Source organism: Hemiscyllium ocellatum, unplaced genomic scaffold (assembly GCF_020745735.1).
Source record: "Hemiscyllium ocellatum isolate sHemOce1 unplaced genomic scaffold, sHemOce1.pat.X.cur. scaffold_255_pat_ctg1, whole genome shotgun sequence".
Taxonomy (NCBI): domain Eukaryota; kingdom Metazoa; phylum Chordata; class Chondrichthyes; order Orectolobiformes; family Hemiscylliidae; genus Hemiscyllium; species Hemiscyllium ocellatum.
In genome coordinates this window covers 894,394-911,786 of record NW_026868131.1, presented here as the reverse complement: position 1 = coordinate 911,786, position 17,393 = coordinate 894,394, and the positions used below count along the sequence as shown (strand labels likewise).

The 17,393-nt window shown below is 44.2% G+C and overlaps 1 long non-coding RNA gene across 1 annotated transcript in view; it reads left to right on the top strand.

The window, feature by feature from the left end:
- Positions 1–17,393, top strand: part of LOC132812051 (uncharacterized) — a 52,231-nt gene that overhangs the window by 17,179 nt on the left and 17,659 nt on the right. The gene's annotated exons all lie outside the window — the stretch shown is intronic.

Below are 17,393 nucleotides of genomic sequence, written 5' to 3'. Positions count from 1 at the left end.
CAGACCCTTCGGTCCAACCCGTGCATGCCAAACAAATATCCCAACCCAATCTAGTCCCACCTGCCAGCACCCGGCCCATATTCCTCCAAACCCTTCCTATTCATATACCCATCCAAATGCCTCTTAAATGTTGAAATTGTACCATCCTCCACCACATCCTCTTGCAGCTCATTCCATACACGTACCACCCTCTGTGTGAAAAAGCTGCCCCTTAGGTCTCTTTTATATCTTTCCCCTCTTACGGTGAACCTAAGCCTTCGAGTTCTTGTCTCCCTGACCCCAGGGAAAAGACTTTGTCTATTTATCCTATCCTATCCATGCCCTCATAATTTTGTAAACCTCTGTAAGGTCACTCCTCAGCCTCCGAAGCTCCAGGGAAAACCACCCCAGCCTGTTCAGCCACTCCCTGTATCTCAAATCCTCCAACCCTGGCAACATCCTTGTAAATCTTTTCTGAACCCTTTCAAGTTTCACGACAACTCTTCCGATAGGAAGGAGACTGGAATTGCATAAAATATTCCAACAGTGGCCTAACCAATGTTCTGTACAGCCGCAACATGACCTTCCATCTCCTGTACTGAATACTCTGACCAATAAAGAAAAGCATACCAAATGCCGCTTTCACTATCCTATCTACCTGCGACTCTACTTTCAAGGGGCTATGAACCCGTACTCCAAGGTCTCTTTGGTCTTCAACACTCCCTAGGACCTTACCATTACGTGTAATATTCCTGCTAAAACTTGCTTTCCCAAAATGCAGCACACTGCATTTATCTGCATTAAACTCCATCTGCCAGTTAGCCCATTGTCCCTTCTGGTCCAGATCCTGTTGTAACCCTCTTCGCTGTCCACTACACTTCCAATTTTGGTGTCATCTGCAAACCTACTAACTGTACCACTTATGCTTGCATCCAAATCATTTATGTAATTGAAAGAAAGTAGAGGACACAGCACTGATCCTTGTGGCACTCCACTGGTCACAGGCCTCCAGTCTGAAAAACAACCACCACCACCACCCTCTGTCTTCTCCCTTTGAGCCAGTTCTGTATCCAAATGGCTAGTTCTCCCTGTATTCCATGAGATCTAACCTTGCTAATCAGTCTCCCATAGGGAACCTTGTCGAATGCCCCACTGAAGTCCATATAGATTACATCTATCACTCTGCCCTCCTCAATATTCTTTGTTACTTCTTCAAAAAACTCAATCAAGTTTGAGACATGATTTCCCATGCACAAAGCCATGTCGACTATTTCTAATCAGTCCTTGCCTTTCCAAATACATGTGCATTTTGTCCGTCAGGATTCCCTCCAACAACTTGCCCAACACTGAGTTCAGGCTCACTGGTCTATAGTTCCCTGGCTTGTCTTTACCACCCTTCTTAAACAGTGGCACCACGTTTGCCAACCTCCAGTCTTCCGGCACCTCACCTGTGACTATCGATGATACAAATATCTCAGCAAGAGGCCCAGCAATCACTTCTCTAGCTTCCCACAGAGGTCTCGGTTACATCTGGTCAATTCCTGGGGATTTATTCACCTTTACCCGTTTGCAGACATCCAGCACATCCTCCTCTGTAATCTGGACATTTTGCAAGATGTCACCATCTATTTCCCTACAGTCTCTATCTTCCATATCCTTTTCTACAGTAAACACTGGTGCAGAATATTCATTTAATAACTCCCCCATTTTCTGCGGCTCCATACAAAGGCCGATTTGCTGATCTTTGTGGGGCCCTATTCTCTCCCTATTTACCCTTTTTTCCTTAATATATTTGTAAAAATCCTTTGCGTTCTCCTTAATTCTATTTGTCAGACCTATCTCATGTCCCCTTTTTGCCCTCCTGATTTCCCTCTTAAATATACTCCTACTTCCTTTATACTCTTCTAAGGATTCCCCCAATCTATCCTGTCTATACCTGACATTTGCTTCCTTCATTTTCTGAACCAAACCCTCAATTTTTTTTAGTCATCCAGAATTCCCTATAACTACCAGCCTTCCCTTTCACCCTGACAGGAATATACTTTCTCTGGATTCTTGTTATCTCATTTCTGAAGCCATCCCATTTTCCAGCCGTCCCTTTACCTGCGAACATCTGCTTCCAATCAGCTTTCAAAGGTTCTTGCCTAATATCGTCAAAATTGGCTTTTCTCCAGTTTAGAACATTAACTTTTAGATCTGACCTTTCCTTTTCCATCACTATTTTAAAACGAATAGAATTATGTCGCTGGTCCCAAAGTGCTCCCCACTGACACCTCAGTCACCTGCCCTGCCTTATTTCCCAAGAGTAGGTCAAGTTTTACACCTTCGCTAGTCGGTATATCCACATACTGAATCAGAAAATTGTCTTGTACACACTTAATAAATTCCTCGCCATCTAAACCTTTAACACTATGGCAGTCCCAGTCTATATTTGGAAAGTTAAAATTCCCTACCATACCTACCTTAATATTCTTACAGATAGCTGAGATCTCCTTACAAGTTTGTTTGGTAATTTCCTATTGACTATTGGGGTGTCTTTAATACAATCCTAATAAGGTGATCATCCCTTTCTTATTTCTCAGTTCCACCCAAATAACTTCCCTGGGTGCATTTCCGGGAATATCCTCCCTCAGAACAGCCGTAATGCTATCCTTTATCAAAAATGCCACTCCGCTCCTTTCTTGCCTCCCTTTCTATCCTTCCTGTAGCATTTGTATCCTGGAACGTTAAGCTGCCAGTCCTGCCCATCCCTGAGCCATGTTTCTGTAATTGCTATGATATCCCAGTTCAATGTTCCTAACTATACCCTGAGTTCATCTGCCTTCCCTGTTAGGCCCCTTGCATTGAAATAAATGCAGTTTAATTTATTAATCGTACCTTGTCCCTGCCTGCCCTGACTGTTTGACTCACTGCTGTTCTCAGCTGTACCTGTCTCAGATCGAGCTCCCAAAGTCCTCCCAGTGATTGTTACCACTTCCCATCCCTGCATTCCTCCAAATCCCTGTAAAGTCCTCCCATTCCTAAAACCCGCCCTGTTTTAGGAATGTCCCAGCTTCCACGATCCTCCTCATCTCTGTAAGACAACACCCCGATCCCCCCCCGCAGCCCCCACCCACCCGTCCCAGTTACTACAGCCCGCTGTATCACTAAATGCCAGTGTCACTATAATATCAGAGTAAGGTCTGAAAGCAGGAACACTGTACTGGGTTAGATATCTGTCCTGATCATATTGAATGGTGGGACCGACTCTGTGATCAAATGGTCAATACCTGCTCTTCTTTCCTGTGCTTCTCTATAAACTTACTATTCCTATAACCTCCTCAGTCCCCACAGCCCTCCCTATCTCCATAAACTCCTTCAGTCCCCACGACTCTTCCTATCCATGTATCCTGAATCATTCCCCAAAACCTCCCTAACTCCATAACCACCAAAAGGCCCCATGACCCTCCCTATCTCCATAATCTCACCCTGACCAAACGACCCTCCCATTCAGTGTAACCTCCCTCAGTTCCCATGATCCTCCTGATCTGTGCAACTGCGTTCAGGCCCAACAGCCCTCCCGATCTCTTTGTCCCCTTTCAGACCCCACAGCACTCCCTACCTCCATGATGTTCTTCAGTCACCACTGCACTCTTTATGTCTATAATCTCATTCAGTCCCCATATCACTCGCTATCTCCATAATGTCCTTCAGTCCCCATGACCCTCCTTATTTCCAAAACCTCTATTACCTGTTGAACCTGTAAACTCCCTTTTTCAGATTGTTAAACACGAACTCCCATAACCCTTTCTGCTGCCAGTCTGAAACCAAACAGTGTTAGCCTGATAGTAGGTCGGGAGCTAAAATATGTTTAAAAGGATATGTCAGTGAACACTAACCGGACACTTAGAAGCACATTTAATAAAAAGAGAATGTGGCTTTGAGCCTGTAGGATTGTATTTTTATTGGTGTGAGTATGAATGGCAGGATAGATACGGGGGTAGGAGTGGCTGTACCGAGGATACGGTTTATTTGAATTTTCAGAAACCTTTACACAAGTTTCAATAAGGGCTAAGGAGTAACTTGGGACAGAATAGGGCACCTTAAATATCAGGAAGTGGGTGAGAAATTAGACAAAATAGTGTCGTCAGAATTTACTGTGGAGAAAGACATGGAATCTCGGGAGCTTGGGGAAATAAATAGCGATGTCATGGAAAGAATCCTCACCAGAGAAGAGAAAGTGTTGGAATCTTAAAACAATTAAAGGTTAATTAATCCTCAGTAGCTCATTAGGTCTACCTTGAATATTCATGAGATTGCGGTGTCCCTAACAGAGAAATTTATATTATCATCAGACACAATGAGTTACTGGAAGAGTGGAGAGTGGCAAATGCTATTCCATCACTTTAGGTCTGCAGGGAAAAGCCAGGAAATCACAGCCCAGTGAGCCAGTGCTGGGTAAGTTGTTGGAGGAGAAAGGAGCTACATATATTTGGAAAGGCAAGGGCTGATTCGAGATATTCAGCATGGCTTTGTGAGTGGAAAACCATGTTTCACAAACTGGATTGACTCTTCGAGGAGGTGGCCAAGAGATAGATGAAGGCAGAGCAGTCAGCGTTGTCTACATGGATTTCTGCAAAGCATTTGACAAGGTTCCAAGGGATGTAGAACATCTAGTCAAGAGGAAGAAGGAAGCTGACATAAGGTTGAGGAACCAAGGATCAGAAGGAGGGCTCTAGAGAGTTACATGGGCCAGCACGGTGGCTTAGTGGTTAGCACTGCTGCTTCATAGCACCAGGGACGCGATTACAATTCCAGCCCCGGGCGACTGTCTGTGTGGAGTTTGCACATTCTCTCCATGTCTGTGTGGGTTTCCGACAGGTGCTCCGGTTTTCACCCACAGCCCAAAGATGTGAATCAGCCATGCGTTATTCAAGAAAGGGAATGGAGATAATCCTTTGAATCACAGACCTGTCAGTCTTCTCTCTGTGATGTGCAGATTATTGGAGAGGATTCTGAGAGACGGGATTTGTGATTCCTTGGAAAACCATAGTTTGATTAGGGATAGTCAGCATGGCTCTGTAAGGGACAGGTCATGCCTCACAAATCTTATTGAATCCTTTAAAAATGTGACAAAACACATTTATGACTCATTGAGGAAGTACAGAGCATGGGGTACATGGAAATCTGTCTGTCTGGATACAGAATTCCTGGCCCATAGAAGACAGAGAGTGGTGACAGATGGAAAGCATTCAGCCTGGAGCTCGGTGACCAGTGGTTTTCTGCACGGAGAGGTTACAGGACCTCTGCTCTTTGTGAGTTTATAAATGACTTGGATGTGTGAGTGAAAGAGTTGGTTAGTAACTTTGCCAATGAGATGAAGGTTGGTGGAGTGGTGAATAGGGTGGAGGACTGTTGGAGGTTGCAACGGGACATTGACAGGATGTAGAGCTGGGCTGAGAAGTGGCAGATAGAGTCAAATCTGGAAAAGTGTGAAGTGTTGCATTTTGGAAGGTGAGACTTGAATGCAGAATACAGAGATAAAGGAAGAATACTGGATAGTGTGGAGGAACAGATGGATCTTGGATTTCATGACCAGAGATCCATCAGATTTGCCACCAAGCTGATAGTGTTGTTAAGAAAGAATATGTTGTATTGGCTTTCATTAGCTGTGGGATTGAGTTTTAAAGCCATGAGGTTATGCTGCAGCTCTATACAGCCCTGTTTAGATGCCAATTAGAATACTTTGTTCAGTTTCGATCCGTTCATTACAGGAAGGATGTGGAAGCTTTAGAGAGGATAAAGAGGAGATTTACCAGGATGCTGCCTGAACTGGAGGGCATGTCTTATGAAGAAAGGTTGAGGGAGCTAAGGCTTTTCTCATTGGAGTGAAGAAGAGTGTGGTGTGATTTGATAGAAGTGAACAAGATGGTGTGAGGCATAGATGGAGTGAATATTGAGAGACCTCTTTATCCCATGGTATACATGGTACCAGGGGGCATAATTGTAAGGTGATTGGAGGATGGGTAAGAGGAGATTTCAGATGTAGGTCCTTTAAATAGAGAGTGGTGAATTGGTGGAATGGGACATTTAACAGACTCTTGGATAGGCACATGGATGGTAGCAAAATGAAGGGTATGTAGGTTAGTTTGATCTTACAGTCGGGTAAAAGATGGGCATGGCATCATGACCAAAGGGTCTTGTGCTGTACTGTTCTGTGTTCTACGTTCTGTATGGTAAACTGGGTAATAAACTCAGATCAATGTAGAAGGATATTGCATTCAGGAGGAGCTAGTCAACTGGAAGCAAAATTGGGCTTGTTGTTTTTCTGACTGGAGACATGTCACCAGCGGTGGAGTGCGTTCCCTGTTGTTTGTCATTTGGATAAATGGTTTGGATGGGAATATTGGTTTCCTTGTAAGTAAGTGTTTTGGGTGACACTGAAATTGGTGGTAAAGTGGACAGTGCAGAAGGTTATCTATGATACAACATGATGAACAGTAATACTGGGATAGTGGGCTGAAGACTATTCGATGGAGTTTAATAAGATAAACGTGAAGTGTTGCATTGTTGTGAAACAAACCAGGGTGGGACTTGTGCACTTAATGTTCGGGCCATGGGTAGTGATGTCAGTCAGTGACCCAGGGATGCAGGTACACAGTTCTTTGTAAGTGCTTTCACAGGTAGATAGGTTGGTGAAGCAGGCGTTTGGGGTGGTTACCTTCTTTGGGCAGAGCATTGAGAGTAAGAGTTGGGATGTCATGTTGTGGCAGTACACAAAAGCATTGTTGACCACTAGGAAGTACTCATCTGGTTCACTTACGTCCTTTAGAGAAGAACAACTGACATTCTAACCTGGTCTGGCCTGCACGGGACACCAGACCCACAGCAATATGGCTGACTCTGTGCTATACTCTGGGTAATTAGCAGTGGGGCAAAGAATGTTAGTCCAAGCAGTGACATCCTCATCCCAAAATGAATAAATAAAAATACATTTGTCCCTCCCTACCTCTGCAAACCCCTCCAGCTGCACCAATTCGTACTGGCTTTGTAACACCGTTCAGACCCTGACCACTCTCTGTAACACTCTCACCACCTCCAGCACCTTCAGCTCTCCCGGTTCCTGTTGTGACATAAAACCTTGACAATTTTTCCCTCTTCCATCAGATCTCCTCCTGCGAGCAGACCTTTTGCAATCCCTTTGAAACTTACTCCTAAAACATCCTCTCACTTCAGGATTTTAAGTACTTTTTGGTGATCCTCTAAGCCCGATAATCTAACATGATCATTTTTACTTGAGTGAGGGACCGATGGGGATTTCTTGCTGAGGATTTGTCTGTTTCAATGGAATGTCCTTTTGTTTAGTGATTTACACTGTTCCTTCAAATGTTTTCCACTGCTCATTTACCGGCACATATTTCAGTCTGTTTAGCCTATTTACCTTGGTCAGTTCTCCTCTCAAACTCATGTTATTGGTTATTTTTGTTTCTAATTGTAGCTTGTCCTTTCTGTGATTCACTTTAAAACTTTATATTTCTTTAAACTGAACTTTATCACAATTTCCCAAAGGATCTCTGCAGGTGACATTCCTCATTCACCAAGTTTCATTACAAGGTCGCTCTGCGATACTTATGTCCCTTAACAGTTGCACAATGTGTTTTCCAAGTAAACATTGAGAAAAAAAATAACCAAACTCCTCTTCCAATATCACTGTTGTCAGTGTGACTGTCCCACATTTTCTGAATATTGATGTTTCCCAAAATTATCACATTGTGTTTGTTAAAAAAATTCCAATGAGTTCCTGTTTAATGCAGTAATGAGCAATGGAATGCTGTTTGGTGGCTAAAACTGTTCTGCTGCTTGTGTCCTTGGCAAGTAGTAGCCAGAATTTACATTCAGACTGACTCTACTTCATGATCTGATGCCAAATGCTTTCTCTGTAATGCCTTTCTTACCCATTATTGTTCGTGTTGCCCACTTGGCCTGAGTTTCCGCAAGGTTGTGATCCATTGAATATTTATATCCACCTTTTCTTCACCCTGTAACCACATCTCTCTGGTGTCTAAATCTCTTTTATCTCAGTGTCACAAATACATCTGCCTTATTGATAAGACTTCGCCCATTAAAAAAAAACATAATTTACTCTTTCGCACAATTTTTTATCACAAACCTATTCACTGATGTACAATTTTAGTTAAGCTCTGCCCCATCCTGTTCCTTTCTGCTTGTCTTCAGCCACATTTCAATGTTGCTCCCATACTTCACCTTTTCTCTTTGGATTTGGAAAGCTCCTTTCACCCGAACCCTGTCCCTGCATCCTCTCTGTCAGTTTAAAGCCCTGTCCATAAACCTACTGACATGATTGGCCAGGACACTGGTCCCAGCACGGTTCCAGTAGGACTATCCTAATGGATTTTTTTATAAATCAGGTCGGGGATGTGGGTGTCTCTGGCTGACCAGCCTTTATTTCCTATCCCTATCTGCCCATGAGCTGAATAGCTTGCTCGGCCATTTCAGAGGGCATTTGAGAGGCAAACACATTGCTGTGGGTACGTCGTGCAGACCACGTGAGGATGATCAGATCTCGTTGTCGAAAGGTCAAGTGGGCGCCACGGGTGGCTCAGTGATTAGCACTCCTGCCTCACAGCACCAGGGTCCCAGGTTCGATTCCAGCCCCTGACGACGGTGTAGAGTTTGCACATTCTCCCCGTGTCTGCGTGAATTGCCTCCAGATGCTCCGGTTTCCTCCCACAGTCCAAAGCCGTCAGGCGAATTGGCCATGCTAAATTGTCCATAATGTTAGGTGTATTAAGTCGAGGGAGATGGGTCTGAGTGGGTTATTCTTTCGAGGGATGGCGTGGACTGGTTGGGTCGAAAGGCCTGTTTCCACACTGGAGGGAATCTAATCTAAGGGATTATGATTTTTGTACATCAGCAATGGTTTCATATTTGTTTATGGATTGTTAATTGCTATTTTTAAAATTATTGATTTTAAATTCCACCATATCTTATGATGGGATTCAAACCTGCCTCCCCTGAGCACTGGCTGGGTTTTGGACAAATGCGCTAACAATAATGTTACTAGGTCATCACTTCACCTGCTCACTGGTTGCTCATCCCTGAGCACTGATACATGAAGCTAAACCCATTCTTCCAACATGATTGTGTGATCCTGAAGTCTTCCAGCACTCCGGTGATATCACTTAGTCTCTCCCCATATGGTATCCCTCACTGTGTGGGTCTAATTGCTGCCTCTGTCAGTGTCTCTCACTCTTGCAGCTACTCCAGATCCTGAGCTAACAGAATTCTCCACTCCAGAGAGACGCAACAGCACAGGGCAGGGATGGAGCTTGGGATTTTCCAGATATCTGTGGGGTTCATTTCCATTCTCCTTGTGTAACCCTCACTGCATCAGTCTAATTTCCCATTCTGTCTATTTCTCTGTCTCCTGTAGGTAGTCAGGAAGTTCCTGACTCAATAGACTTCCCAACTGCTGTGTGTCTCATTCATCAACTCATTGAAGTTGGTTGGTCAGCCAGAGAGACAAACGGCAGGGAGATCTGGAACCTTCAATAAATCCTGCAGTGAGGTAAAATCACTCTCAGTGCACAGAGCAGGGAGCAATGGGAGGGCTGCAAACATTGGCTAACAATACATGATATAGATACAGTGCTGCGTGGGGAGCACAGTATAGACACACCCCATGCTCAATCACCACATCTACTTTAACTTAAATTGCACTGAGACAGCATCAGGAGTTCAGAGTTATCAATCCAGGCCTGCGATGTCTTAGTGAGCATCAGGACAACAGAGGGGAGAGTAGGCCTCCGACGAGATGTTGTGAATACTGCCTGGGATCTTTCTGTTCTGTGTTCTCCCTCCAACACCGTACTAAGACTCACTACTCTGCAACACTATATCTGTGGCATGGCTTGTGCACCAGTGTCTTCAGTCATTTTTCACTCCTACAATAGTCCCTGTCCCTGTAACCTCCTCCATTCCCGATCGTCCCTCCACATATTTGAAATGTACTGCATTCCATACTAATATCCCTATCGCTGTAACTTGCTTCAGTGTCTACAACATGCCTTATTTTGGTACATTAATCCTCTTTAACTGGATACAGAGTGATACAGCATGGAAACAGAACCTGTGGTCCAACTCCTCAATGCTGCCCATGTTACCTAAACTGAACGAATCTCATTTGCCTGCATTTGGCCCTTATCTCTTCAAACCTTCTCCTCTCCATGTACCGCCCAAATGTCTGTTCCATGCTGTAATTGTTCTTGTTTCTCCCATGTGTCTGAGGCAGCCTCTTCCGTCTATGCACCATCCTCTGTGGATAATGTTCCCCCTCAGCCCCCTCTTTAAATCCTTGCTCTCTCACTTCCCGTTTATACCCTCGAATTTTGGTCTTACCTACTCTTGGTTATTCACCATTCTTAGGGTCACCCCATGGCCTCCTCTGCCCAAGGGAAATATTTAGGACAATGTTACAAATATCTCCAACGTATGTAACAAAGTGCTGGCCAATGACGGCAAATGTGCCAAATGTCGCTTCCCCACCCTGTCCACCTGGTATGTCACTTCCGAGGAACAATGTAACTTGTACTCCCTGTTCTCTCTCTCTCTCTCTGTTCGACAACCCTGGCCAGATCCCTTCCTTTAACTGTGTTAGTCCTCCCTGGTTTGTCTAAACAAAATCCAACACCTGAATTAAACTCCATCTTTCATTCCTGGTCCACTGGCCCAGTTGGTCAAGATCCCCTTTGATAACCGTATTTACTGCCCACTACACCATTAATTTGATCATCAACAAACTTTCGCACAATCACTCCTACATTTCAATTTATGTAGATGATGCGCATCAGTGGACCCAGCCCTGACCCTTTCTTCAAGAAAGGGTAAAACCTTATCCTTGTCCTCGAGCCATACAGCATGGAAACTGACCCTTCAGCTGATACCCACCATCATCTAAAACTCAACTCTTCCCAGCCCCCTGTTGCTTGCCCATATCACTCCAACTCTTCCCTATTCACCTGTTTATCCAAATATCTTTTCAATGTTGTAATTGTACCCACATCAACCCCTTTCTCAGGAAGTTCATTCCACACTCAAACCACCCTCGGTGTAGCAAATTGCCCCATATCTTTTTTTTGAACATCTCTCTCCTCTAACCTTAAAATGTGGCCCCTCCTCTTGAGACTCCCCCATCCTGAGGAAAAGGCAACTACCATTAAATGGATCTATATTCCTCATTTTTTTCATAAACCTTAATAGTATAATGTCTCAACCTCCAGGCTCAAGTGAAAAAAGACTCAGCCTATCCAGCCATTTTTCAGAACTCAAGCCTTCCATACCCAGCAATATCCTGGTAAATCTCTTCTGAACGCCCTGCAGCTTAATAATATCCTCCATGTTAACTGGGCGACTAGTACTGGACAGAGTATTGCAGAACAGGCCTTGCAAATGTGTGTGCAATCTCAACATGACGTCCCAAATACTACACTCAATGGACTGAGCAATAGTCAGGCATGCAAAGCACTGAGTTATGCATCCTCTGATGTGAGCTTCAAGAATTATGTACCTGAACCCGGTGGTCCGTCTGCTCTAAAACACTAACCGAGGCCTGAACATTAATTGTATAAGCTCTACCCTTCTTTGTTTTACAAAATGCATTACCTCGCATTTATTCAGATTGAATTCCATCTCTAGTTTTTCAGCCCATTCACTCACTTCATCAAGATCCCTTTGTAATCTCAGAAAACCTCCTTCACTGTCCATGATGCCACCCTCCAGCCTTCCAGCCCATCACACATGGCTGTCAGTAGTACACATACCTTTGCTAGGAGCTCCACAATTTCTTCCCTAGCATCCCACAGTTTCTTGTGATACACTTAATCAGGTTCTGGGACTTGTGATCGCTTTGTGTTTTAAAACCTTCAGCACCACCTCTCCTATAACATGCACCCTTTTCAAGTCATAGAAATATACAGCACAGAAACAGACCCTTTGGTCCCAAACTCTTCCAGGCTTACCAGAAGATATAAATACATCCATTCCCGTTTCCAGCATTGGGCCCATATACGTTTATGCCCATCCAGATACAATTACAACATTTAAAAGGTATCGGTCTCCATTACTTTCTCTCTCAGCTCATTCCATACACACACCACCATGTGTGTAAAGAAGCTGTCCCTTCAGTCCCTCTGTAAACCATTCACCTCTAACCTTAAACTTATGCCCTCTCGTTTTGGACTTCCCAACTTCTTGGAAAAGGCCTTGAATGCTTAGCCTATCCATGCTGCTCATGTTCATATAAACATCTATAAGGTCATCCCTCAGTCTCCGATTCTCCATTGACAGTAACCCCAGCTTATTCAGCAACAACCCTGGCAATGTCTTGTAAATTTTTTCTGAGCCGTTTCAAGTTTCACAACATCCTTCCTATAGAAGGGAGACTGGAATTGCAGAGGACTCCAATTGTGGTCTAACGTATTACTCTTGTTCCCTGAGTTCCCCAGTCTTTGTCCACAGTAAGTTCTGGAGTGAAAACACTGCTTAGGGTCTGAGCAAATATCCTGCAGTTCCACACATCGATGGCCTCATTGATCTTTAATGGACACTATTTTGTCCTGAGTTCCTTATGCACTCTTAATATACTGATACAATCACTTTTGGATTCCCCTTTCCTTCTCTGCTGAAGCTATTTCATTTAGCCTTTCTCCATTGCTGATCTCCACTCAAAGTGTATTCCTACAGCTCTTGTATATCCTCAGGGATTCCCTTGATCCAGCTGGCTATACCTGACATGTGTCCCTTTTCCTTGACCAGGCCCTCAATAGACAGCCAGTGTTCCCGAATGCTGTCAGCATTGAGCTGCACACAAACAGCAAAATGCTCGTGGTGATCGCTCAGTTTATCTCACTTTTAAAATATTCTCTCTTGCCAAACTTCCCTTTCCCTGTAAATAATTCCCTTCCCCAATCACATTTTGAAAGTTCCTGGCTAATACGATCAAGATTAATCAGGCCCCATTTTATAACTTGCACTTGTGGACCAGGTCTGTCGTTTTCCAAAGTTATTTTCAAACTACTAGAACTGTGGTCACTTTGGAAAAATGCTTTCACACTCTCATCTCAGTCCCTTTCCCGACCTTGATTCCCAAGGGGGGTCAGGTTTCACCCCTTTCTCTTTTCAGGCCATTTACATATTGATTGGGAGTTTTCTGGAACACAATTACCAAATTCACCCTTGCAAACGCTGAACACTGGCAGTCCCAGTCTAGGTTTGGAAAGTTCAAAACCGTACCATAACAGCCCTATTATTATGGTTGATATTTAAGATGTCCCAACATATTTGTCCCTCAGTCTGCTACGGATTATTCGGGATCAGCAGTCAGATCGTATCAAAGTGATGGCCCATTCTTATCTCTCAGTTCAACTAACATAGCTTCACTGGGCGATCCCTCTCTAAGTACTGCTAAGATGATTCATGCAATCAAAACCCACTACCACGCGTCCTCTCTTGCCTCCCCTTCCTGTAGCATCTCTACCTCGAAACAATGAACTGCCAGTCCTGCCCCACCCTCAGCTGTGTTTCTGTAATAACTATAATATCCCAGTCCCATGTTCCAATCCGTGCTTTGAGTTCATCTTCCTTTGCTGTCAGGCCCCTTGTATTGAAATAAATGCAGGTTAATCATCAGATTTCCCCAATTTCCTCCATGAACTCCTGTAGGCCCGACAGCTGTCCACATTTCTGTAACCTCCTGTGGCTCTATGCTCTTCCATTCCTGTGAAAACACCTCCAGTCCCCACAATCCTCGCAGTCTTGTCATCTGCTCCAGATCAGACCATTGCTGTCTCTGTTACCTCATGCAACCTTAGCAACGCCTCCTATTTGTGTCACTTCATTCAGATCACACCCTCTCCCGCTCCCATCATAATCCTTGCTATTTAGAACATGGAATTGCATATTCCAGTGCAAGCCCTTCAGCCTCAATATTGTACTGACCTTTTATCCTACTCTGAAGATGAAACGGACCTTCATACCTTACATTTTACTATCATTGATGTGCCTATCCAAGAGTTGCTTAGATGTCTGTCGTGTGTTTGAATCTACTACCATGGCTAGCAGTGCATTTCACGCACCCACCATACTCTGTGTAAATAAAATACCAGTTCCGTCCATGCCGACAGGATATCCCAACCCAATCTCGACCTACCTGCCAGCACCTGGCCCGTATCCCTCTGATATCTAAGAGTTACCCTCCGCCAATTACCTTAAACTTATGTCCCCTTGTGGTAGCCATTTCGCCATGGGAAATAGTCTCTGGTTATCCACTCGATCTATGCCTCTCATTCCCTTGTACACCTCTATCATGTCACCATTCTTCTTCTTCGCTCTGATCAGAAAAGCCCCAGCTTCCACAACCTACCTTCTATGGGCATGCCCTCTAGTCCAGGTTGCATCCTGCTTAATCTCCTCTGCACCGTCTTTAAAGCTTCCACATTCTTCGTGAAATGAAGCGAACAGAACGGTTCACAACATTCCAAGTGTGGTCGAACTGGGGTTCTGTAGAGCTGCAGCAAAACCTCGCATCTCTAAAACTCAATCCCCCTGCTAATGAAAGCCAAAACCCCATATACCTTCTTAACACCCTGTCAACTTGGCTGGTACAGGTCCCTTTGTTCCTGCACGCTGCTAAGAATCCTGCCTTTAACCATGTAAAGGTTTTCTGCAGAATCCTCCAATCTCAAACAATCCCTACCTTTGTAAGTTCCTCCAGTCCCGACAAACTCATAAACTGTGAAACCTCCTCAAGTCCCTATATTCCTAATGTCTGCAAAATCCTGCCGTCCTGATGTCCCTTCATATCTCTGTAACCCCACCATCCTCCACTGCCCTTCTGGAGATCATTGCAGACGAAGGAGGATTTGGAGAGTCTGGGCCATGTTACGAGGTATGAACCTGGAGGATTGTACAAATGTAGGAAGGGACTTGGGATCTGCAGGAGGTTGCGGGATTCATAGAACCTGCAAGATGAGACTGAGGATGGGTTGTGGAACCTGGAGGATATTATGATTTGAACCACAGGTAATTTTTGATTGGACCTTTCAGCCGATCTTAAAGTCATAGAGGCGGACAGCGTGGAAACAGATCCTTCAGTGAAACCCGTCTATGCCGAAAGGATATTCCAACCCAATCTAGTCCCACCTGCTAGTACCTGGCCTATATCCCTCCAAACTCTTTCTATTCATATATCCATCCAAATGCTTCTTAAATGGTGCAATTGTACCATCTGTAAGATCGGCTGAAATATCCAATCAAAAATTACCTCTAGTTCAAATTATAACATCCTCCAGGTTCCGCAATACATTCACGGTCCCATCCTGCAGGTCAGATATGCTAAGCCAGTGTAGTCCCACCTGCTAGCACCCAGCAAAATATTCATTTAGTATCTCCCACATTTTCTGTGGCTCCACACAAAGGCCGCTTTGCTGACATTTGAGGGGCACTAATCTCTCCTAGTTACTCTTTGTCCTTAATACATTTGTAAAAAAACCCTTTGGATTCTCCATAATTCTATTTGCCAGAGCTATCTCATGTCCCTGTTTTGCCCTCCTAATCTCCCTCTTAAGTATACTCCTACTTTCTTTACACTCTTCCAAGGATTCACTCGATCTATCCTCTCTATACCTGACATATGCTTCCTCCTTTTTCTTAAGTTAACCCTCAATTTCTTTAGTCATCCAGCAATTCCCTATACCTACCAGCCTTTCCTTTCACCTTGACAGGAATATACTTTCTCTGGATTCTTGTTATCTTTTCTGAAGGCTTCCCGTTTTCCTGCCATCCCTTTACCTGTGAACATCTGTCTCCAAACAGCATTCGAAAGTTCTTGCTTAATACCGTCAAAATTGAGCTTTCTCCAATTTAGAACTTTATCTTTTAGATCTTATCTATCCTTTTCCATCACTATTTTGAAATTAATAGAATTATAGTTGCTGGCCCAAAGTGATCACCCACTCACACCTCAGCCACTTGCCCTGTCTTATTTCCCAAGAGTAGGGTCAAGTTTTACACCTTCTCTAGAAGGTACATACACATACTGAATCAGACAATTGTCTTGTACACACGTAAGAAATGCATCTCCATCTAAACCTTTAACACTATGGCAATCCCAGTCAATATTTGGAAAGTTGAAATCCCTACGATAATTACCCTATGATTCTTAAAGAAAGCTGAGTTCACCTGACAAGTTTGTTTCTCAATTTCCCTCTGACTATTGTCATCTATAATACAATTCAAACATGGTGATCACCCTTTTGTTATTTCTCAGTTCCACCCAAATAACGTCCCTGGATGTAGTTCCGGGAATATCCTCCCTCAGAACAGCTGTAATGCTATCCCTTATCCAAAAGGCCCTTCCCCCTCCTCTCTTGCCTCCCTTTCTATCCTTCCTGTTAGCATTTTATCCTAGAACATTAAGCTACAAGTCCTTCCATCCTTGAGCCATGCTTCTTAATTGCTATGAGATCCCAGTCCCATGTTCCTAACCATGCCCTGAGTTCATCTTCCTTTCCTGTTCGGCCCCTTGCATTTAAATAAATGCAGTTTAATTTATTAGTCCTACCTTGTCCCTGCCTGCCCTGACTGTTTGACTCACTTGCGTTCTCAGCTGTACCTGTCTCAGATCGAGCTCCCAAAAAATCCCTGTGTTTGTTACCACGGCCCATCCCTGCATTCCTCCAGATCCGTGTAAAGTCCACCCATTCCTAAAACTTTCCCTGTATTCTGTCACCTGTTCTAGCTTCCACAACCCTCCCTATCTCTGTAAGACACACCCCACCCCAGTTACTGCAGCCCGCTGTATCACTAAATGCCAGTAGTCACTATAATATCAGAGTAAGTGTGAAAAAGCAGGAATACTGTACTGGGTTACATGATCAGTCATGATCATATTGAATGGGTGGGACCGACTCTGTGCTCAATGTCCGATACCTGCTCTTCTTTCCTGTGCTTCTCTATAAACTTATTATCTCCATAACCTCCTTCAGTCCCACAGCCCTCCCTATCTCTGTAAATTCCTTCAGTCCCCATAACTCTTCCTATCCATGTAAGCTGAATTCTTCCCCACAAACCTCCATAACTCCATAACCTCCAAAAGTCCCCACAACCCTCCCTATCTCCACAATCTCATCCAGACCCAACGACCCTCCCATTCAGAGTAACCTCCTTCTATTTAGTGGGAGCAGCACGGTTGGACAGTGGTTATCACTGCTGCCTCACAGCGCAGAGAGTCCCAGGTTCATTTGCCGCCTCAGACGACTGCCTGGATTGAGTTTGCACATCTTCCCGTGTCTGCGTGTGTTTTCCTCCGGGTCTCCGGTTTCCCCCACAGACCAAAAATGTGGAAGTCAGGTGAAGTT